Source organism: Arvicanthis niloticus, chromosome 9 (assembly GCF_011762505.2).
Source record: "Arvicanthis niloticus isolate mArvNil1 chromosome 9, mArvNil1.pat.X, whole genome shotgun sequence".
Taxonomy (NCBI): domain Eukaryota; kingdom Metazoa; phylum Chordata; class Mammalia; order Rodentia; family Muridae; genus Arvicanthis; species Arvicanthis niloticus.
The window spans coordinates 68,773,136-68,797,395 of NC_047666.1; the positions used below are offsets into that span (position 1 = coordinate 68,773,136).

Sequence of the window (24,260 nt, forward strand, 5' to 3'; positions counted from 1 at the left end):
AAGATCTAATCATCCAATAGCCTAGCAGAAGGAGATGAGGTGTGACTCCTGATCCCAGTGAGAGGGTCTCCGGTGGGGGCCAGGGAGAAAGGAGATTCACCATGAGAGCTTCACCATGAGCGCTTCACTGGAGAAGCACCATGAGGACATGGGACATGGATGGAGCAGGAGCAAGACTAAGATGGCAAGACTAAGATGGCAGAAGACTAATGGAGCACATGGCTGACTAGCAGGCAGTGTAGTTGGGTTAGAATAGATGTGAACCCTGCCCAGATAAAATGCAATATGCTTTTTAATAAATATACCAGGTCTCCATACCATAATTTGGATGCAATGGAGAGTATAGAAAAGCCCCATACTTTTACATCTCTTTGATGGCTTCCTATCTAGGTTGTTATGTTTTGGGGGGTGGAGGGGAGGCTGTCAGAGAGTGTCACAGAGCATTTTATGTCTCTGTTTTTCGACTATGAACCTGCATTCATCAATACCACCAGAAGAAGCTGTCTTGTCCTTTACAGACAGCAGGATCATGGTTCATGGACTTCCACATGGTATCCAGTAATAGCTTGGACCAGAGATAGCCATCTGGCTTCCAGTGTCAGCCCATTCCATGGACTTCAGCATGGTATCTGGCAGTGGTACAGACTATGGTCATCAGCATAGACACCCACACTCACATGTACACACACACACACACACACACACACACACACACACACACACACACAATTAAAACTTTAAGTCTTCTTGAAAAGGTAACTTCATATTAGACCAAGAGGACAAAGATGACCTGTTACCTGCCTGACTTCTGGAAGAATACTCCTCAGACGTATGTGTATAGTCATTATTTTCATTAAGTAACAAACCTCATGAAGTGCCATTCACCATCTCTTCACACACGTTTGGACTTCATAGGACCCAGGTACAGCTCCAAAGAGTATCTCTAACCTGTAATCCCAGCATTTGAGAGGCTGAGCCAGGAGGATTGAAAAGGTTTAGAGGTTGGACATTGGTCCATAGCTAGCCTAGACTAGAGTGGCAAAACAAAACCAATCAGAAATACTAGACCCGGAAACTACCTGCATCTCCATATTACACACCAGGCTCTCCCCCTATCAGGAGAGCAGAGTTCACATAATCAACCTCTGCCCCACCGTGCAGCTCCTTAACTGACACTCAGTCTGAGCTTACTTGATCTGGCTTTCTCTCCCTGTTGCCTGGTGCTATTGACTGTGTTTATGGTGCTGAACATGGACAACATACTCACATATGCACTGCATATAGTGAATCATGTAATTCTCGCAGATGGAGAAACTTTGGCCTGAAGTCTATGTTCTTGATTTTTATAGTATACTATACTATCTCTTTAAAGCTTTTCCTTCCTTCCTTCCTTTCTTCCTTTCTTTCTTTCTTTCTTTCTTTCTTTCTTTCTTTCTTTCTTTCTCTTTCTTCCTTCCTTCCTTCCTTCCTTCCTTCCTTCCTTCCTTCCTTCCTTCCAGTTTTCCCTCTCCCAACTTTCCTACCTTCTCTCCTTTCCTTCTTTATTTTGCAACGTTAGAATTACCTTTAATGTTGCTTTTTTAATTGTGTATCATAAAATTCAACATTTCAAATTTTAAAAAGTTGGTTTCAGTACATTCACAAGGTTACACAACTGTCATCACCGTATTACTTTAAAATATGTCATTGGGCTGAAGAGCTTGCTCAAGGGGTTAGGAGCACTTGCTCTTTAAGGGACCCAGGTTTGATTCTTGGTGGCTCACAATTGTAGGGGAGGTGCTGATATTAAGATTCCCTAATTTGCTATTGATATGGTCAATAAACGAGGCCAGGAGCCAATTGCTGGGAGACAGGTGGGACTTCCAGGTCCCAGGAGGAAAAGGGGATGCAGGAAGAGAGAAGGGGCTTCTTCAGTCAGGCTTTGGAAAAGGAAACGTGCAACAATCATATAAGATCTCAGGGAAGCTAGAACCAGCAGCCTCCATCAACTGCAGGATAGCCAAGGAGGTCGGTGGAGGCTAGCTGATATGATCCATTAAGCTTAGGGCAGGAGGAGAGATGGGGACACTAAATTGATAAGGGCAGGAATTTCCAGGTGGGAAGCATTTGAGTCCAGCAATCGTTCTAGTAGGTAAATTCTAAAATAATAAAGCTGAGTGTTTTTCATGCATGGGGCAAATGTGGGTAGCGAAAGAAGCTGGGTCAGTGTTGGTGGTTTGGTGAAGCAAAGCTAGGAGGGACAAAAGGGAATAGAGAGGGGCCATATCACAGGCAGCAACTCCAGGGTCACAGATCCTTGGAAGGCAGTACAGTGTTTTTAAATTTCCATGCAACACACAATTATTTAAAACTCTAGTTTCAAGGGATCTGACATTCTGTTCTGGCCTCCTCAAGCACTAGGCACCTGAAAGCTCTAGAACAAAAAGACACAAATACACCCAAGAGGAGTAGACTGCAGGAAATAATCAAACTAAGGGCTGAAATAAACCAAGTAGAAACAAAAACAACTATACAAAGATTCAACAAAACAAGGAGCTGGTTCTTTGAGAAAATCAACAAGATTAATAAACGCTTAGCCAGACTAACCAGAGGGCACAGAGACAGTATCCAAATTAATAAAATCAGAACTGAAAAAGGAGACATGACAACAGTAACTGAGGAAATTCAAATAATCATCAGATCCTACTACAAAAGCCTATACTCAAAAAAATGGAAAATCTAGATGAAATGAACAATTTCCTAGACAGATACCAGGTACCAAGGTTAAATCAGGATCAGATAAATCATCTAAATAGTCCTATAACCCCTAAAGAAATAGCACCAGTCATTAAAAGTCTCCCCACCAAAAAAAAAAAAAAAAGCCCAGGACTTTTTAGTGCAGAATTCTATCAGACCTTTCAAGAAGACCTAATACCAATTCCCTATAAACTATTCCACAAAATAGAAACAAAAGGAACACTATCCAATTTGTTCTATGAAGCTACAATTACACTCATATTTAAACCACACAAAGACCCAACAATGAAAGAGAACTTCAAACCAATCTCCCTTATGAATACTGATACAAAAATACTCAATAAAATCCTCACAAACGAAATCCAAGAACACATCAAAACAATCATCCACCATAACCAAGTATGCTTCATCCAAGGAATGCAAGGATGGTTCAATATATGGAAATCCATCAATGTAATCCACTATATAAACAAACTCAGAGAAAAAAAAAACACATAATCATCTCACTAGATGTTGAGAAAGCATTTGACAAAATTCAACATCCCTTCATGGTAAAAAGTCCTGAAAAGATCAGGAATTCAAGGCCCATACCTAAACATAGTAAAAGCAATATACAGAAAACCAGTAGCCAACATTAAACTAAATGGAGAGAAACTTGAAGCAATCGCACTAAGATCAGGGACTAGACAAGGCTGCTCACTCTCTTCCTACCTATTCAATATAGTACTCAAAGTCCTAGCCAGAACAATCAGATAACAAAAGGAGATCAAAGGGATACAAATTGTAAAGGAAGAAGTCAAAATATCGGTATTTTAAGAAAGGATATTTTAAATGTGGGGGGGGGGGGGAATTCTACCCTATTGGGAAGTTCAGGAACTAACCAACTCAAATTCAGGAAATTCCTGAAACTGACCAGATTCACTAGGCTGTTTCCTCCCCAACATTATATAAAGAATAAGGACTGCTCAGATATACTTGAAGACAAGCTGAGCTGCCTAAAGAAAGCTAAGAGCAGCCGATTGGCCTATAAGAGGCTCAGGCCAACTAGACTGCCTAGAAAGAACATTCTTCAACCTCTTGAGCTGTCAGCAGGGTATGTATTCCACATTCCCAGCTTTTGTGAGATGTCACCCATGCTAGGGTAGGCTTTGGTAAGGTAGCTGTCTGAGTCATTTTTGCTCCTGTAACCCCGTATCCATAGTCCCATATCCATAGGGATATGGATAAACCCATTGATTTACAAAATTGAAGTTTGATAGTATCCTTACTCTAATCTGTTGTTAGTTCCCTATCTAGAGTAAGAAGATATTTGTTCATGTCTCCCTAGGGATAGGGTCACACAGCAGTCTGTGATGTGCATAGACATGCATGCATGTTTGTGTGTGTGTACACATGTGTATGTGTAAATGCATATAAGTGGCAGTCAGAAGCTGACTTACTTGTCTTCTTCAATCACAAGTATTGAGTCAGGGTCTCTCACTTGGACCCAGACCTCAGCTATTTAGCTAGTCTAGACAGCTGCCTTGCTCTAGTCTCTGCCTCCTAAGAGCTTCAATTATAGATGGGCCACTACACCTACCTGGCATTTATGTGCTGGTGATCTAAACTCTACTCATGCCTGTGGGGCAAACACCTTACTGAGCAGTGTGTTACAACAAAATTACAAAACTTCTGCACAGCAAAGGAAGCAATCACAGAATCAAAAGATGACTGAGGAAAGATTAATGTCTACAGAATGAGGAAAAATATTTTCTAACTGCACATCCAACAAAGATTAATATCTAAGATGCATAAAACTGCAAAAATTAAACACACACACACACACACGAATCACAACAATAAATGATCTAGTCAATAAGTACGCTTATGTTATGAGCTCAAGTGGCACTTTTTAAAAGAAGAAATATAAATGGGTAATAAATAGCTGTCAATGAAATGCATGTAAAACACAGTGAGTTTCCGTCTCACCCTGAAAGGGACAATTTTGATGCTAAGGTCCTGGTTCCCAGTTTGTTCTTGCTTTGTCAGTCAGTAAAGAAAGCTGGGGGCCAACTGCTGGTTGGAAGGTACAGCAGGACTTCCGGGTCTTAGGAGGAAAAGGCAGATGCAAGGAAGAAGAGGAGGTCTTCCTGCCATGCATTAGAGGACGGAGAACTCAGCACTCATGTGAGGTCTCTGGAGGAGCTGGGGCCTATGGCCACCACTACAGGTGGGTGGTCAGGGATGTTTGGCAGGGGCTAGGTGGGACTAGCCACTGAAGTTTAAGGCAGGTGGAGAAATGGAGATAATAAAATGGTAAGGGCATGTTTTCCCAGGTGGGAGATATTAGCATCCAGCAATTGTGCTAAGAAGGCAAGTTATAAAGGAATAAACTCTGCGTGTGGGAGGGGGTGTGGGGGGGTGGGTTTTATCCAAGAATTCAAGGGAAGCCCGGTGAGGGCTGGTAGTGCATCTCACCTCCCAGATCTAAAAGCAGATAGGGCAAAAGGGAAGCCACGGGTGAGGGCTGGTAGTGCAGCCAATCGCAGAGCCAAGGTAGGTGGTAGAATAAAACTTCATGAATCACCTTAGTCATAATCAAGAAAACAAATGTTAATGAGGACGTGGGGCAATAAGAACTTACGTAAGTGCTATGGAAATCAATGTAGCAATGTCTCAAAAGACAGAAAAATCAGAATTGCCACAATGTCATACAGATCAGCTATACTCCTCTTGGGACTAAGGACTCACATAGGTGATGCTTACACATCCACACTTATAGCTAGACTAGACACTGTAGTCAAGGAATGAACCAGCCTAGATGCCATCAATATATGAATGAATAAAGAAAATGTGATACACACATACAGAAAATTTTATAAAAATAAAATGAGACTGTCTTGAAAACACATGGAACTAGACATCATATGTTAAAAGAAGTAAGCCACACTCAGAAAGACAAATGCTACATATTTCCTCTTACATTCTGAAACTAAGTTAAAAATTGAGAGAGAAATTTCATGGAGCTAAAAGAGAAATCATGAAAGGAGGGGAAAAGAGAAGGGAATAGGGTAATGAAGTATCTATGATAGGAAAGCAGAAGGATGATGGGTTCAGAACAGAAGGAAGGAGCTAGAAGGGCTGGCAGCTGGATTAGGGAGAGAAGTGATGGAGGGCGAGCTGTCTACTTTATCAATGGACACAATGTCGAGTCACTTCAGAAAAGATAACCTCAACTCACAAAGTGTTCTTACCAGACTGACCTGTGAGCAAGCCTGTGGTACATTTTCTTTATTGATGACTGATGTGGGAGGAGCTAGTTCTCTGTGGATGATGCCATCTCTGGGCTAACGGACCTGGGTGCTAGTAAAGGCAGGTCGTGTAAGCCATGAGAAGCAAGTCAGTAAGCATCACTGCTCCATGGCTTCTGCTTCAGTTCCTGCCTCCAGGTTCCTACCTTGAGTTCCTTCCCTGACTTCCTTCAATGATGGACTATGCAGTGTGAGCGTAAGCTGAAATTAACCCTTTCTTCCCCAAGTTGATGGTGGCCATGGTGTTTATCACAGCAGAAGAAACCATAATAAGGGCAAGTGAAATGGCTCAACCTGTAAAGGTCCTTGCTGCCACGCCTGAGGAAATGACTTCAATCCCCAGGATCTACATTCAGAACAGAGAGAAATGACAGCAGCAAGCTGACCTCTAACCTCTGTCCTACACATTCGTGCTGTCGCATTCATGCCCACACGGATATGCAAAATAAATAAATTAAAGTGTAATCTAAAAAAAAAAAAAATAATCCTTAACTAAGAGGGAAATGAATGAGAATGAAGTATAATGATACTTTGATGTGTGTGAAAATGTGATATTGAAAACCATTGCTTTGTAGGTAAACCTAAAAATTAAGAAATCAGTTCATACGTGATTTCCTGAGGCAACTGAAGTTCTGTCTCTTGGAGAACACACGTATAAACAAGCTGACCATCAGGACCTCTTAGAGACTGTCCAGAATGGTATCTAAGTCAAGCACTGTGGTGTGAAATGGGGCCACTGGTCAACTCTACCGCTGCTTGACAGATAGAAACAAAAGCACCATGTATCGTTCTGTTGGTATTTGAACCGAGCTCACTTTTGCTGACGACAATCCTGGGATAATCTCACTTTCCTGAATGGCCAAGAGGGCATTCAAAGAATCCATTTTCCTAACTTCCATCTCCATGTTGACTTTTATTAATTTATCCTCCAGCAGAACCCACTGCTTCCTTGCTGCTCAAAATATATTTCACAAGATTTCTACTACTCTATCCCTCTATTCTTTTAGGATTTTTGGTCTCTCTCTCTTTTTTTTTTTTTTTTTTTTTTTTTTTTTTTTTTTTTTGCCAGTGCTAAAAATCAAGTCCCAGGCTTTATCCATGTCAGGCAAGTTCTCCAGCACTGAGCTACACCTCCACTCAAGCCGACAAAGCTGTAGCCCCCATATCACTGCTAAACCATTCACTCGTGCATGAGGATAGACAAAGTCCATTACCATCAACTCTATCCAAGCCATCAAAGAATTTCCCTTTTTTAAGAAATTTATGTCACACTGTCTGATACCTGTAGCCTACAGCCTATCACCAGTTATGGCCTTGCAGATACCATCTGGTGTTCATTGCCCTGACACTCCTGCTTTCACTTTCAAGTGAGGCTGCCTCCACGCCCAACTCATTACTAATCCAGGGGACTGAAAATCACTTGTTTTCATTTTTGGTCCAAGAAAGAGGAATGATTAGTATGTTGACAAAGGATGGAGTGGACATAAACAACTGCAAATACTATTTGGGTTATCAACATTCCACTCACACAGTCTTACATTGTTGAGGTACTCTTCAAGTTTTCCTTCATTCTTGTAATAGAAAACCAGGTCAGAACACCTCACTGCTATTGTACTAACAATATAATACATATGGAAACCATAAGTGTTAAGTTAAAAATGCCTTGCTTGGGGCTGGAGAAATGGCTCAGCAGTTAAGAGCACTGGATGCTCTTCTAAAGAATCAGGATTCAATTCCAAGAACCCATAATGCAACTCACATTACTCCATTCAAGATCCTACATCCTCATATAGACATACATGCAAGTAAAACACCAACACACAGAGAAAAACCAAAAACAAAGAAACAAACAAAACAAAAACCTTGCCTGGGGTCAGGAGGGGAAAAAAAAGCAGAGATGGAACCTAATGTAACCTAATGGCATGTGATGTCTTGATCCTGGGTGTATTATTAGGTCATCCTGAGTTTGGAATTATGGGTGAGAGAAGGATGAAATTGAGGTCACATAGGGTCAAGAGGAGCAGCCTGAGAATTAAGGAGTGATGCAAATACAACAAGTCAACCCTTAGCATCAGAAAGCCTTTCTGCTAACACACTGTAAATGTACTGAGGACCTCTATGTTCATTCCATGGTAGTCATATTTCAACTAAAGAAGCAAAAATATTGCCGGGCGGTGGTGGCGCACACCTTTAATCCCAGCACTTGGGAGGCAGAGGCAGGTGGATTTCTGAGTTCGAGGCCAGCCTGGTCTACAGAGTGAGTTCCAGGACAGCCAGCACTACACAGAGAAACCCTGACTCGAAAAACCAAAAAAAAAAAAAAAAAAAAAAAAAAAAAAAAAGAAGAAGCAAAAATATCTGAAATAGAGCTCTGCTATTTATTTCTTTAGAAATTAACGTGTGTGTGTGTGTGTGTGTGTGTGTGTGTGTGTGTGTGTGTGGTGTTGCATATACGTACATGAGCTTGTGCCAAAGTGCGTGTGTGCAGGCCAGTAGGTTATTTCTCTTAGGGATTGAATACATATAGGAAGGTTTCTGAGGTTAAGTGTTTGTGCCTGCTAAGCCATCTTACTGCCTTTTGACATCCCTATCTACTCCTTCTGTTTGTCTGTTTGTTTTTGAGGCTTATTACATAGCATGTACTTTCTTGGAGCTTGCTATGTAGATCAGGCTGGTCTTGAACTCACAGATGGAGCTTGCTGTGTAGATCAGGCTGGTCTTGAACTCACAGATGGAGCTTGCTATGTAGATCAGGCTGGTCTTGAACTCATAGAGATCGACCAGTCTCTGCCTCCCATGGGATTAAAGGCAGGCACCACTTTGGCCTGGCTCATTCTTTCATTAACCCCCTCATTAACACAGGGCGAAATGCAGCACCTGTATCACAAATGCCACAGAGCTCTGACAAGGGTCCTCTGAAAAAATTATTTAAGAAGAGAAAGAGCATAGTGGGAGAAAGAGTAAGAAAGGGTGACATGAAAGCATCACCAGATGGTCCATTGTTCTGTACCATTAATTAGCATAAATTACAACTAATGAAATAAGGTCCCTCTAACAACCACCGGAACCACTCACATCTACCCAGCAGTTAACTAGCACTGAAGCTAAGGCTGGCATTGGGTGTTTCAAATGCTTGTCCCACTACAAGTTCTTACCACTCAGAAGCCAGATGATGTGTAGTCTTTCTGCGTTTAACTGAGTTTTTTATTTGGATGAGAATAAGACAGGAGATCCTGGATCTTGGAATTCACAGTGTCCATAAATGGCAGGGGATCTTCCCAGCATGGAGAAGAGAGCCAGAAGGGAATCTCGAAATCTCAAGCTGACTGACTAGCAATCAGGTGCTTCTTTATTTATACAGGTTTCACAGAATAAAGACAGACTACTGATTATCCAGGTGGTACAGAATATATGTTTGATTTTTTATTACATGTCCAGGGTTACAGTTCAATCACAATTAGTAAACACAAACAGAACAAATTATTATTATTATTACTATTATTATTATTATTATTATTATTATTATTATTAGCACCATAACTCCAATTTAAAGAATCTAAAGCTGTAACTCCAATTTAAAGAATCTAAAGAATGTCTCCTTTAAAGCAAAGACATTTAATATATTATACTTGCTTTTAGGATGGCAATGTTTGTTCTTTGAAAACACTTCAGGAGAAATGGAAACTATCTGAACTTCTTATGAGTAGCAAATACTAATACCTAACTTCTTTTACTATATGTTTCATCATCTATGCTATAAAGTAGGCAACATTTACTTTAGTCAACCTATTTTATTTGTGGAGTGGTATTTCTTCAAGAGTGTACTCTGTACACTTCCTATCTTTAAACGACATTTTTAGAGACCTCTAGGCCTATAATAAAACAAAACCTTGAATCTGTAACCCATTCTCCAGGCCAGTCAGGCTTTGTTAATTATCTGTTTGCTGGGCATCAATTACACTGAATTTGCGCAGAGGCAGATACCCAACACAGATTCCTGAAGTATCGGCCTCATCCAGCTATGTACTTATCTGTGCTTAATGATCCCCGGGGCATAAAGAAGACTTCCAAATAGTGGCCAGATAAAGTTAATTTTAGGATTTTAAAGACCCAGGCATAATTTGCCTCAGAAAAAAAAAAATCAAAGTGATTCACAATGCAGAAAGTTCCCAGTTATGCAACATGCGGAGACCAAAACTCAAAAAGTTTAGAGATGAAAGGACAGTGATTGCAGTCATCAGCTTAGCTTTGCTAGAACTGTGTAAGCAGCTGTGGCAGCTTTATGACACTTGCAGTTTCCAGTGGACATGGCTGTACCAATGTACTGCCATTGTATCTTCTGCTACCAAGTCTCGGGATGAACAGGCTTCTGAATCCCGCCCTTGCACACAGATGGGATTTGCCACTTACCCGTATCCTTATTGCTAAAACTATTAAGAACAATCTAGGACTCTGTTCTTTTCTTCTAACAGAACCCAGGCTGGCTCATACCAAACTGTCAGCTTCAAGGAACCATGAAGGAATCAGATATTGAGGCCTGGAGGGAAATTCAAGGGGCAAGAAGCCAGATAGGCCCACCCAGATTCCAACCACAGTGACTGAATTTGTGGAATGTGATTATAAATCAGACGGAAGACTGAATGTTCAAGTCGGATTGTCAGCATCCCTTTAGCCTTTCCCCATCTCGAATCAGTCACAAAGTACATCATCTCTGCTTCTCATACCGACAAATCCTGCTGCTGTGCCCACCAACTCATTAGAAGAAGCAGCACTAAACTCGGGGCCAAGATTAACAAAGACTCACTGAGCATTTAGATGAGAGTCAGTAGGAGCCAGTCCAGCAAATCTGACCTCAAAGAGGCTGATACTAAGTCTGTGTGTGTGTTTGTGTGTGTGTGTGTGTGTGTGTGTGTGTGTGTGTGTGTGTGTGTATGTGTGTATGTGTGTATGTGTGTGTATGTGCATGTGTGTGTATGTGTGTATGTGTGTATGTGTCTGTGTGTGTTGCTTGCACTTAAGTGGATGAGTCCATTGCATCCACATGCTGCTGTCATCAGCCAGTGTCCTCCTCTATGTGTTATCAAGGAGACACACTTCTGCTGGTGTCCTTGAGGCTGTTTCCAGAAAAGTTAAACTGAGAGTAGAAGACCCACCCTAAACGTGGGAGGCACCGTTTTATGGACTCCATCCCAGACTGAATAAAAAGGAGAAAGTCAAGCCAAGTGCCGTGGTGCAGCCTGTAATCCCAGCATCAAGGAGTTCAAGGACTACTTCAGCTATATCAAAAGTTCAAAGCCAGCCTGAGGTACCTGAGACAGACGGGAGGGAGCACATTCCCTCCCGTTTGAAAATCGTCCCCTTTCTGCCATCAGGACCACAAGCTCCACTACCATGCTTCGTCCCATCTTGATAGAAGGAAGTCTCCAATCATGAACCTAGCTACTTCTTCTGCCCCTAATTTGCTTCTTGTCGAGTCTTTAGTCCTGGCATGCCGCTCAGTTGGTGCAGTGGGAAGGGAACTGTAAGAGGAGGGCTGCCTGCCTTGAGTTGATAAAGCATAGGCACACTCAGGAAAGAGGCTACACTATCCAAAAGTAAGTGTCCCCGGCTACACTTTAACCTATCTTCTTGTTGTTATTCTAGGTAGAGAACTCAAAGAAATTCTTCCAAGCTCAAGAATAAAAGGTTCCAGTCTTTAAACATGAATGTGTTTTAAACATGAATGTGTCCTTAGAGGGGTGTGTGTGTGTATGTGTGTGTGTGTATATATATATATATATATATATATATATATATATATATATGTGTGTGTGTGTGTGTGTGTGTGTGTGTGTGTGTGTGTGTGTGTGTGTAGCCAAAGACAGAGAGCTGTGTGCTTTTGTCTTTGGTCACAGAGTGATAGCACTTAAAATAAATCTCAGACTCAGGCATAGTGGCTCTCATTTGAATCCTAGCACTTGGGGAGGTGGAGGAAGGAGGAGGACCAGAAGTTCAAGCTCATCTTTGGCCACATAGGGAATTTCAGAACAGCCAGAGATATGTGACAACCTGTCTCAAAACAAGCAACTACAAAAATCCAATAACAACTCAGAAAAAAATCCCCACAACAGTAATAATAATAAACAAAAATAAAATTATTTCAGGATCTGGACTCAAGACAGGACTCAGCAGTCTCAGCACCTGGCAGCTTTACCTTTGGGGAATTCATTTCTTCTTTCATTTTCCCCATTTGGAAACTGTGTCCAAGGCACAGTCCAAAGAATGGAGAGCATTCAGCGCCCACTAGCCCACACTTAACCCAAGTTTCCTATTATTATCTCTTCACTCCCACCCACATTCATTCCCTGCAGGGCATCACAGTCCAACTGTCTGCACCCTGCATCGGCACAGACAGACATAGATACAGGGAACATGTGGGAAACAAGACCAACTAAACATGTACTGCTGAGGACAGATCTGAAGTGACAAGAGTACAGGAGCAGAGGGGACATTCATGAGCATAAAGATGTGGGTGCTGGGTTATCCTTTTTATGGCTATATCCCCAGAACCGAGGCTTACGGAATAGGCCAATTTGTCTATAAATGTAATGTATTCCCGGATCTGCGAGTCATTCTTATAAGAAAATAGCTATAGAAATTGACTGAGCATAACAAACTGCAATGACAACTATGAAAAAAACTGTGAGTTTTTTTTTCATTTATTTTGTTTTATATGTATATATGTGTGTGTGTATTTGTGTGTGTACACATATGTATGTATGAAGAGAGAGAGAATGTGTATGTGTCTGTGTGTGTGTCTGTGTATGTATACATATATATTTTTGGAGAGAAAGAGAGAGAGAGAGAGAGAGAGAGAGAGAGAGAGAGAGAGAGAGAGAGAGACCATGTCTGTGTATGCATACATGCTCATTGTGTATAGCTCAGAGGATAACATTTGGGGCTTGGTTTTCTCCTTCCACCATTACATGGGTTTTGGGGGTTCATCTTAGGTTGTCAGGCTATGTAACAAGTATCTTACCTACTGATCCATTTCACCACCCCAAAGAGTTTCTTTAAACAGTTTTGGACGGGAAGTATCATGGTACCCAGTTGCTGCCCAGTGAACACACATTTTTTTTCATTCTATCTTTGGGAAAGCTGATGTTTTCTCTATAAAAATGATTTAAATGATTTAAACTTCCTTGCTATACATAGCAAGCAAAACACTGTTCTCTGAGTAAAAAGTGGATACTAACAGTGATTCTGGAAGTTGAAGCATGAAAACAGAAGGTTCAAGACCTGACTGGGCCACAGAGTCAGTTCAGAGCCAGGTTGGACAACCAAAACCCCGTTGAAAAGTAGAAAATAAAAAAGGGCTAAGACAGGGCGGGAAAGATGGTTCAGTGGTTTAAAGAGGTATTGATTTTAGAGAGGACTCCAGTTCAGTTCCCAGCACCCAACTCCAGTGGCCCACAGCTGCCTGCGACTCCATCTCTAGAAGATCGATGCCTCTTGGCTGCACTCATGTGGACATATCCACATTATGGTGTATGTGTCTATGTATGCAACTAACACAAACATAATGTGAAAATTAATAAAAGAAAAGCCGTTGTGTATGGGAGAGAGAGAATGCGGGGGTGGGGACAGAAAGAGGAAGGAAAGGAGATCTGAGGATATAGTGACAGGACCATGAGTTTAATCTCCAGTAATGAGAAAAAAAAAAAAAAAAAAAAAAAAAAAACAGAGGGGTAGGGAGTTTGGGAGATGATAATCAATTCAGTACAAGACTGAGAAAAATTACTCCCTCTTCTCACAATGCCCAGGCCCTAAATCTCTGGAACCTATTAACATGTTGATTTTTATTAGTATTAAAATAGCAAATGGGGATTAACATTACAGATAGAATTAATCAAATAAGGAAAAACAGAGTGAGTCCGATGTGTCACAAATACCCTTAAGTAGTCTAAAAGGAGGCAAAGCATCAGAGTGAAGGACTGAAGAAAATAAACCCAGGCAGAGTGGGGAATGAAGGTGGACAAAGGTACATCAACCCAGATATGTGCAGAAGCTCTAGAAACAAGCAAGACAGGCAACTGATTTTCCTTTAGAGTCTCCAGGGGAAAAAAAAAAAAGAGGTCATCCCGTTCATGTTTGACTGTGTATTCTATGCCACCAGTTTTGGTTTTGTGTGTGTGTGTGTGTGTGTGTGTGTGTGTGTGTGTGTGTTTATTTGTTATAGCACCCGCAGCACAGGTAAGATCTCATGGTATAACAAAACAGAAGTGTAGAATCCCAGATCATGCAACTTCAACTTCAGAGCATGGTTTTTGGTGGTTTTTTTTTTTTTTTTTTTTTGGGGGGGGGGGTTAGGGTTTTTTTTTTTTTTTTTTTTTTGGTTTTTTTTTTTTTTTTTTTTTTTTTTTTTTTTGGTTTTTTTGAGACCACTGGGAGAGATGAGGAAGGTGGAAGGAGGCTTCTGCAGGAGACAGATGAGCAAGTCACAAGAGATCCTAACACACTTTTAATGGAGGGTATCTGAGAGACTAAACTGTTGTCATGGGTTGAAGCACCTCCTATCCCCAAATTTGGCACTATTTAGAGACAGAATCTTTTAAAAGGTGAGATAAGTAGGATTGGCCTTAGCCTAATATGACTGATCTACTTCCAACAAAATAGAACGCAAAGGCAGACAAACATAGGGGGAGTGGCATTGTAATATAAAGACAGCCATCTATCAACCCCCGGGGAAAAGACCCAGAATAAATTCTTCCCAGGAGCTCAGGAGCAACAGTCCTGAAGACATATGTTCTTAGCACTTGCCATTTCTACAGCTTGAAACTAGAATTTTGCTTGTGCAAACCCTGATGGGGGGGTAGGTTGTAATTTGCAGTGGCACAAATACTTCGAGATGTCTCAGTAAAAGGATCAGTCTCTAGTGGCTGTGAGTGGAGATGCTGATAGAGGCAAGATGATATAAATTAGGGGCTTAGCAAAGTTCAGTGTCCATCCAGGTCCATGCAGTGTACCAGCAGCCTCTGGCTGTTTTCCTACATCCATTGATGGTGCTTAATAGGAAGTGGGGGAAAAGCAATATCTCATATACAGAAGAAACTCACATTCGGAGAAGAATTTTTACAGAAGGAAGTAATACAAATGAGAGAGAGGGGAGAGGGAGGGTGGGAAGGAGAGAGAGAGAGAGAGAGAGAGAGAGAGAGAGAGAGAGAGAGAGAGAGAGAGAGAGAGAGGAGAGGAGAGGAGAGGAGAGGAGAGGAGAGGAGAGGAGAGGAGAGGAGAGGAGAGGAGAGGAGAGGAGAGGAGAGGAGAGGAGAGGAGAGGAGAGGAGAGGAGAGGAGAGAGACGAGACAGAGAGAGAAGATTAAGGAACTGAGGGGAAAAAAGGTTTGGCCCAACAAAGGACAACATGCAGTTTTGAAATACGAGATAATACAAATATTATCTCTTTTAAAGTATCTACAGCCTTGTGCAGTAACTGAAACCTGAATACCTCATTCCAAGACTGAGCGTGCTTGAACCCAAGATACCATTACAGACCCCAAGATGAGTAATATGCCTTCATTCTTTTTTATACTCTCTAGGTCCTGGCTGTTCCTTCTCAGAGAATCTCATCTTACTGTTCTCTTCGCCAAAACTGAAGTTTTCATATCATAAAAAGCCAGAAGTCAAAAGCCACAAGACACTTGCTCCAAAGAAATACCGATCAAGGAAAGCACCTTGGTTCTCATACAGCCAGCCTGGCCATTCCACTCCTAGCTCCCTCTCTCTTTCCATTCCTCTCCCCAAACTTCAAAGCATTCAGATTCACGCTCTGTGCCTCTCCCTCCCTCTGACTGCAGAAGCCAGATGGTACCTTGTCCCTCCTCCGGTCACTCTGGTCTCAGATGGAGCTGACCAGTCAGGGGACTGGAAGAGACAAGTGAGCCACAGCAAGGTGTGCCAGCCTCAAGGAAGGGTTTTCCAGTCTCAACTTCCCCCAGTGGGGCGTGGCTGCCCACAGAAGACGAGGTTGGGGCGGGGCTCCCCACAAAGGGAAGTCTGTGGGCTCTGAGGTTTCCGGAACTCACCACACAGCAACCAGCAGGAAACCTCGGCCGAAACTGTAAAACTTGGACTTGTTGCCAAGCGACGCTCTCATTTTTTTTTTTCGATTGCGATTGCCAGGTGAATGAACAGTGCAAGAGAAAAGTCTGCTCCAGGATACTCGGAGTCACAGTGAAGGCCAACAGCGCCACCTCCTGGCAGAACCTGTACCAGCCGTTTCGCCGGGAAGTTGAAATTGTCTGGAAGACTCCAGACACAGTATCTACTCAAAGGCTTTGCCAGGTGCTACAAACCAAACGAGCCACCACCACGACCCTGAGAAACCTAAGAGTAATAAATGCAAAAGAACGTACTAGAAGTACTTCATCAAATATGTAGGAAGAAGCTTTAGAAATTTATTGTGTTCTGGAGCCTCCTGGGGAAAGGTGTGTGGGAAAGTGGAGATATACTCCATTGTCTAAGTCCCCTTGATGTACAGTTGAAGCATAGATGGGAATTTATAATTCAACTGAAATAACTGGTAGAGTTATTTCATCAAAAGGGCATTTTTAAAACCTAAAGATGTTCAATCCCAAGGCACATTGCCTTGAAACGTTCAAAGACATTTAACATGAAGTGAGGCAAATGACTCTTTTTACTTTATCTAAAAGCAAGGAGACCCCAAAGAGACCGTAACGCCTAGTCATGCCCCCAAACTTTCCCTGAAAGGCTTCCCTAGCAATAAGAGATCACCAAAGAAGTTCTGATGGATCTGTGGTCAGATCTGGAATTGCTACAGTGGTGCCTGGTACCTTAAGCAATTTCCACATGTCCTGAGGAAATTTAAGCCAGGCGATAGAAACTGCGAGACACAGATAGGAATAAATGAGATCTCCTACCACACTGAGGATTCTTGGAGTCACAGAGGGAAATTTTGTAAGGTTAAAAAAAGGTATTGTATGATCAGCTAAAAACGAGGAAGTAAATGTGGGCTGCTGCTCTTAGAGTGACCTTGTGTTAACACACTAGGTTGTTGTAGCTCAGGGAATGTTGGTCATGAGTAAATGTCCTTATGTGAATTATGTTGGCTTTAAAGTTCTGTCAGCTCAGTCACATGTTAGTTTTCTATGGCTGGTTTAACAAATTACACAAATGACATTGTTTGGCTAACGCAGTTATTATTTTATAGCTCTGAATTCTGGATGTTCAACAAAGGTCTTCTTGTACTAAAATGACTGTATATACTCCTTTCTGGGCAATCTTGGGGAAGATCCATTTCCTTGTTTTTCCAATATCCTTGGTTTGGTCCAAACTTGTGCCTACTACAGTCATTATCCACAGTGGAGTGCTGCTGGGCTAGCATCCAACTCTGGATCCAGCTTTCTCAGAGCTGACGACTTGCTACCAGACAGCTTACTCCATCACTTCTTCTTTCATCGTCAAAGCTAGCAAGGCAGTAACAGGTGGAGTCCTTTCACGTTTTCAATCATACAGATCAAACCCAAGACCTCACATACACTTGGAAGTCCTTTACCACTAAACCACACCCCCCTCCCCAGCTTTAGTTTTCTTTTGGGAGAAGGTAGTTGTGTAAGCCAGAGGTTAGGAAATTGGAAAGGGAGGAAGATTCTCAATGAGGCCGCTTAATGCTTTCAAGACAGACAGCTCAGCAAACAGTACTCAAAATGCCTATGTTATTTAATTGAAACTGAACCAGTAAAGCAGCTTGGAACCCTAATCGGGCCCTGAAGCTTATGTTCAAATAGGTGACAGAAATGACAAATAGCTGTGCCTTCCTGGCTTAACACCAAAAAGAGCTAGAAAGGTAAGTTCACGGTAGTACAACTTGGTTAGCTCCCATCTGCTGTCTCATTCACCCATCCTGACATTTGAGTTTACATAGAACAGCCTTTAACTGACTGTAAGATTAAATCAACAGAAACAACATGTGTTTATTTCTTCCTGTATTGGCCTGATGAGATGGAGTGTCACATGATCCTTGGCAGAAGACAGTCTTTCAGCTAGCCTGAATAAAGCAGAGGCTTGCTACAACTCTGTGTGTACTTTATCGGTTCACCTATCTTGCCTTCTGGCAAGAAGTTCTACCCTTCCCCCTGGATTCCTGTTTTCATTAGAAGTTTTTTTAACCTTTTTATTGGTGCCCATTTCCTGTCCAGAAAAAAATGCTTATGGGAGCTGTCACTAACCTGAGGCTGCTTCATCCAAACTCCAGATGATTTAATAGTTATGGTGACGGTCTCACTAGGGATGGTCTTGAAATCACTGGCAACTTATGCTGGCCTGGCCTACTCTGGTGCCCCTACTCCCTCAGCATCCTCAGTGTTGGTAACAGGAGAGCAAAGCCACACCTGGCATTTACATGTTTGACCTTTTCTTCACTGTTATACATTTCTGTATAACAAACAAACAAAACAAAACAAAACAAACCATACCTTAACAAAAACAATAAATCAAAATGATTCCTTTAGTGAGTAATACTTGATGCCAAGACAGATAACCTGAGTTCAGTCTCAGCTCCCACACTGAAGGAGAGGAATTACTCCCACAATTGTCCCTCCACATGTGTGGGCTCCTTGCCAGCAGGTCCAGGCGAGAAGAGAGCAATCCCTGTCCCGATGGGTCTCTCCTGGGCTGAACAGGATGGTGAGTGTCCAGGAGTCTTGTCAAAGCAGGAACTTAACTTTAATGTATCAGCCTCTTGCTTATATAAACTTGGAGCATAGGGAGGAGGAGTTTTGGTGGGGTGAGATGATATATGGGGTGGGGAAGGGTGACGGAGGGTATGGGGTGACTGACATGGCCAATGGCAAAGCTCTACATTACCAATGGCAGGGCAGAGGCAGGGCCAAATGGGTCTTGCTGAGTTACCCCATATGGAGGTAATTGAAACAGGTCTCAAAACTCAAGCCAGGCTTAGGCTCTCTTATAAGGCCAAAGAAACCTGAGCCAGGCTCGGACTTGTCCACAAGGCCCAAACAAGAGCCAAAATGGGGCCCAACTCCCCCTTTCGTTTTTGTAATGAGCAAGTTACATGGCTCCTGTCTTAGGTTGTCCCCCACATAGGGATCTTATCCATCTCTGGATACCATGTGTCACTCTGGCTCAAGGGGGGGTGGGGTGCTCCATGACCTGTCTTAGGTTGTCTCAGCACATCTGAGATCTTACCCATTGTTGGTCAGGTGGAGAGCTATAGAGGAATATGTAGAGCCTGGCTTGGAAGAGACAAGTCTTTGGTAATAGACCTCAACTTGATGAAGCAGAACTGCCTCTAGCCTCTAATGGATGAATTGAGTCAGTTTATTGAGCACATGTGGCCCAACAGTCAAGATAAGGAGGAGAAGGAAGGGGCCAGGGAGGGGAAGGAAATAGGGTAATAGGCCATGAAATTTAGTCAGCAACATGTTGTCTTGGAGCTCTTGTCTCCTCCTTTACAGTAATAGGGGTCACCTGACAGTTTTTTTAAAGATCTCTTGTGCACCTCGGGGGTCCCCAAGTCCTCTCTCAGTCAAGATGGGGAGCAGCATGCATGTCAGTAGCCAGGTGTTGGGTCATTTTCCTGATCATCTTGGTCTCCTGCAGGAGAAGGGGGGGGGCGTGGTTCTCAGGAAAGGTGAACTCCCCGGAAATGCCATTGTCAGCCTCCCCTTGTTGAGGCATATACTTTATATCTTGGTCAGTATCCAGATTGATCTTTTTTCAGTTTGGAGAAATATGCAGCAGAATGCCCTCCAGGCTGTTAGAAGTGGGTCTGGTCCTCTCCAGTCTCCCATCAGTGGGTACCTCCATCTGACTCATATTGAGTTATAAGAGATGGAAAAGGTCTAATGTCTTTAAAATGGGGACAACTGAAGATTCTTTTGAAAAATTTAAAATACTTAAAGTGAATAATGCATTTTTTAGCTGATCATGTGGGAGTAAAGACTCCCCTTTGGTTTTGTAACTGAAACTTTAAGGCTTGATTTTGATTTTCAAAAATTGTCCTCTCGGGTTGTAAGGGATGCCCGTAGTGTGGGAGATCTTCCACGTATGGAGAAACTCTGAAAAAGTTTTGCTTGTAAAACGTGGGCCATTATCTGTTTTGATGTTATCTGGAAGCCCAAGAATGGCAAAACATTGAAGCATATGGCTAAGAGCATGTTTTAAGTTTCTCTCTGGCATGGGCTGACACCCAGCATGCATGGGGGAAAATATCAACAGTCATAAATATATATTTTAGCTTTCTAAATGAGGGATAGTGAGTAACATCAAGTTGCCAAAAATTATTAGGGTGGAGCCCCCAGGGATTGTTCCCCATAGGCTGAAGGGGAAGTATCTGTAGGAATGGCTGACAAGGATTACAGGTACAGATGATCTTTTAAAGATCTTTTATGGGGAGCTGGGGTTATGTATGTCTTAGGCCCCTCCAGTTGACATGAGTTAATGAGTGGAACTGAGTCACCTCAGCAACAGTATTATGACATTGTAAGCCTGAAGCAAGTTGATCTGCCAAGCAGTTTCCTGTGGATAGGACCCCTGGGAGGTCTTGATGTTGGTGTTGAAGAAAAATAGGATGTTGTCTTTGTTTTAGTAGGGTATGTGCCTGGATCATCAGGGGGGTGATGGGGTTAGTTAGAATCAAGCCTAATATGAGCCTTTGGTAATTTGGTAATTAGGCAGTAAGTTTACTACATAAAGGCTGTCAGAAAACAAACTAAAAGATTCAGAAATCATATGTAACACCATAACCATTGCAAACAATTCTTTAAATTGGCGAGAGCCCTCAATTTCTTGGAGGTCTGAATTTATAGGCGATGGACCTTTGTCTGATGAGGAAGTGGGGAAAGCAACAATGGAGGACCCCAGGTCCCACCATCAGTAAAGACAGTGGGATAATTTGGGTTGGGTCTAGAAAGAAAGAGTCTGGGGCTTCCATTCAAGTCTGTAAAAGGAACTCATCCACTTATATGGTCCAAAGTGGCAATCCATTCCAGCGAGAAAGCCCTCTAGGGCTAGAGCAACCAGGCTATTGTTTCTCTGTAATCAAAGGAAATCTGTATTTTTAAATGGGGTAATGAGGACAGAAGCCTCTGCCCCAAAGAGCCTAACGGAAAGATCTCTCCCCTTAACAATGCAGTTGGCCAGCTGGTTAGCCATAGGATAAATTCAAGGGGCCCCTCCCACTGAAAGGTGTATCCAAAGGACAGGTTTGCCCTCTTGACCAAGTAGTGTGGTGCACAATGTTTCTCCAGGGAAAATATATAAAATAAGGGGTAGGTTGGGATTATATCACTTAAGGGTGGTCAAATCAATGGCCTATTGTATCTTGTTCAACAGCTGGATATGGTCAGAAGTGAACACTATAGGGATAGAGAGGTCATTTCCCTTAAGGAGGTCAAATAATGGTGTTAGATCTTCTGTGGCAATGGAGATCCAAGACCTCTTCCAATTAACTTCTCCCAAAAGCTTTTGTAACTGCGGGAGGGTATAGGAATCTTGAATTTAAAGTTGAGGCTTAACAGGGGACATAGCATCCAAGGAGAGCATGGAGCCCAGGATCTTAAATGGCGGCACCTTTTGAACTTTTTCAGGAGCAACCCGAAAATTATTATATTTAAGGATGGAGAGACACTTATCAGTAAGCTCCTGAAGGCCCGAAAAGCGAGGGGCACCCAAAATAATATCATCCATATAAATGTAAAATAAAATATTGGAATCATCTAAGAGGGATGAAAAAATATTAAGCATATAATATTGGGAGGGGTTGCTATTGGCCATGGCTTGGGGTAGAACTGTCCACTCAAACCTAGAAACAGGCCCGCCAAAATTAACAGAAGGAATAGAAAAGGCTAACATCTCACTATCTTCAGAGTGTAGGGGGAATAGCCACTTGCTCGATGTCGGTAGAGTACTGATCTGCCGTGCCAGCAAGCACGCCAGCAGTGATGGGGACTGAGGACTGAGCACTTTGGTTCCTCCCCCTGAACTCAACATTCTTCTTGAAAGTAGGTGGTCCATCTAAGGTAGGGCCTGAGAGGACAGCCTTAGCCAAATCCTTCCAATCTCGGGTGATGCATGTGTGGTGCGCCAGGCCCTCAAGGATGGTCTCAGCCCAGGGAGAGTTTGGCCCATCCTCAGCCACCACCTTCTTGAGTTCTTTAAGATCTTGGGGTTCCCAAGGGTACCAGGCAGCTGGCTGATTACCACCAGGGTTGACAATCATTGGATAAAGGCTGGTGGTGTACTGGGTGCCAAGCCCCTCCCTATTGTAAGGCACAGAGGGACTCTGAGAAGGGTTGCTTGAGGGGTCTGGGGAGGCCAGTTTTGTCGCCTGCTTGGAGGCCAGTCAAGGGACATTGTCAAAGGGGTCCAAAGAGGAATAAAGAGGTTCCTTGGGCAATGGCCCACAAGGACTATGTTTTGGTTTCACTATTGGTTCAAACACCTGTGCATCAGAAGGAGGCTCCTTGGCCTTCTTTTTTCATTGGTGTGGAAGGCAACTCTTCAGAGACACAGTAGTGAGGGCACGCCCCCAGGGTTATTAATGGGGTAGAGGTGAGTGGTTTCATTGAGTCAGGGCCTCTGCCGGAATAAGGTAGGAGAGTGGAGAGCACAGAAGGAGGAGGAACATGGAACTGATCAGTGGGAGGATCGGATTGGGAGCAACTGGCTTTGGAGGGGGAAGCTTAACCAAGGAGCCTCCCCAAAAGGATCAGGGGAAGAATACAGGGATTCTAGGGTGGGATCAGGGACAGCTGCGGACTGTTGCATAACTTATGGAAGTACACTCATCCGCAGACCAATTGGCCAGTCAGCGATCAGGAGGAGGGGGGAGAAGTTCTTCACACAGGGCACCAGTCTGTCCTCTCCTTGCTAGCAAGTCCAGGAGAGAAGAGAGCGATCCCAGTCCCACTGGGTCTCTTCTGGGCTGAGCAGGAAAGAAACACAGCAGGCAGGGAGTCTTGTCGAAGCAGGAACTCAACTCTAATGTATCAGCCTCCTATTCATACAAACTCGAAGCATAGGGAGGAGGAGTTTGGGTGGGGTGAGATGACATAGGGGGCGGGGAAGGGTGATGGAGGGTATGGGGTGACTGACAGGGCCAATGGCAAAGCTCTACATTAGCAATGGTGGGGCAGAGGCAGGGCGAAACCGGTCTTACTGAGTCACCCCTTATGGAAGTGACTGAAACAGGTCTCAAAACTTGAGCCAGGCTTAGGCTCTCCCATAAGGCCGAAGAAACCCGAAGCAGGCTCGGGCTTGTCCACAAGATCTAAACCAGGGCCAAAATGGGCCCAACACACATGCATATCCTGCATGCGCACGCGTGTGCATACACACACACACATACACACACACACACACACACACACACACACATACACACATTTTCTCGGTCTCACACATACATACATATACACACATAAATGAGAAAATAAATGTAATTAAAAATGTTTTTAAACTAAAATGTTTAAAAAGAATCAAAATAATTCATGTACCTTATGAAAGCAGTGAGCAAAAATGAGAAATGTCAACAAGAAGCAAAAGTACAAACACTTTATAAATATGTGAGGACTGAGCCCCAGATTCTTAAATGACCAATGAATCATGAGAAACAAAACAAACAAACAAGACAGGATGAACATGTAAAATTCCTAGAATCAAGTGAAAATGAAGTACAACTTACCAGAACCTCGGGGTAGAAAAGGATTTCTAAGAGAAGCGTTTGCATGAAAAAAGAATCAGAGATATCTCGAGTAATTAACCTACTAATGTCCCTAAGATTCTCATAAAAAGGGAGCCAAGCACCAAGAAGTAAATAACAGGAGTGTAGGTGGAGGAGGGGGTGGGGTGGCATACACTTGTAATGCCAGCCCTTGAGAGATGGAGGCAGGAGGATCAGAAGCTCAGAGGGTAGTTTTGTATAACATCTTTTTCTCTAGAAATCACAGAATCTGTGAGTGTATAAGCCATCAACATTCCACCATGGACTGGAGAAGGGGATTACAAGATCCCAACCACATCTGAGAAGCTATAGGCTATTAAGTTTCTGGAAGAGCGGGGGGGGGGGGGGGGGGGGGGGACTTTTTTCCACCAGTATAACCACTAGTTAAGGTGCCAACACTCCTGCAAATCACCCCTCATCACCTCCTTGCAAGCAACCCAAGTGAAAGTCCTTTCCCCGCCACATACACACACCAAAAGACATAATAACATAAG

The 24,260-nt window shown here is 42.9% G+C and overlaps 1 protein-coding gene across 3 annotated transcripts in view; it reads right to left on the reverse strand.

Moving 5' to 3' along the window:
- Styk1 (serine/threonine/tyrosine kinase 1) overlaps nucleotides 1-16,094 on the reverse strand; it is a 51,344-nt gene extending 35,250 nt beyond the window's left edge. For 2 of the 3 annotated variants that reach the window (XM_034512263.2, XM_076940665.1), the window contains exon 1: nucleotides 15,874-16,094. The gene's annotated coding sequence lies outside the window, so the exon portion shown is untranslated. Of the gene's footprint in view, nucleotides 1-866; nucleotides 940-15,873 lie in introns of those variants that run through there. The other variant, XM_076940667.1, reaches the window with a different exon arrangement.
- Between the last annotated feature and the right edge of the window lie 8,166 nt (nucleotides 16,095-24,260).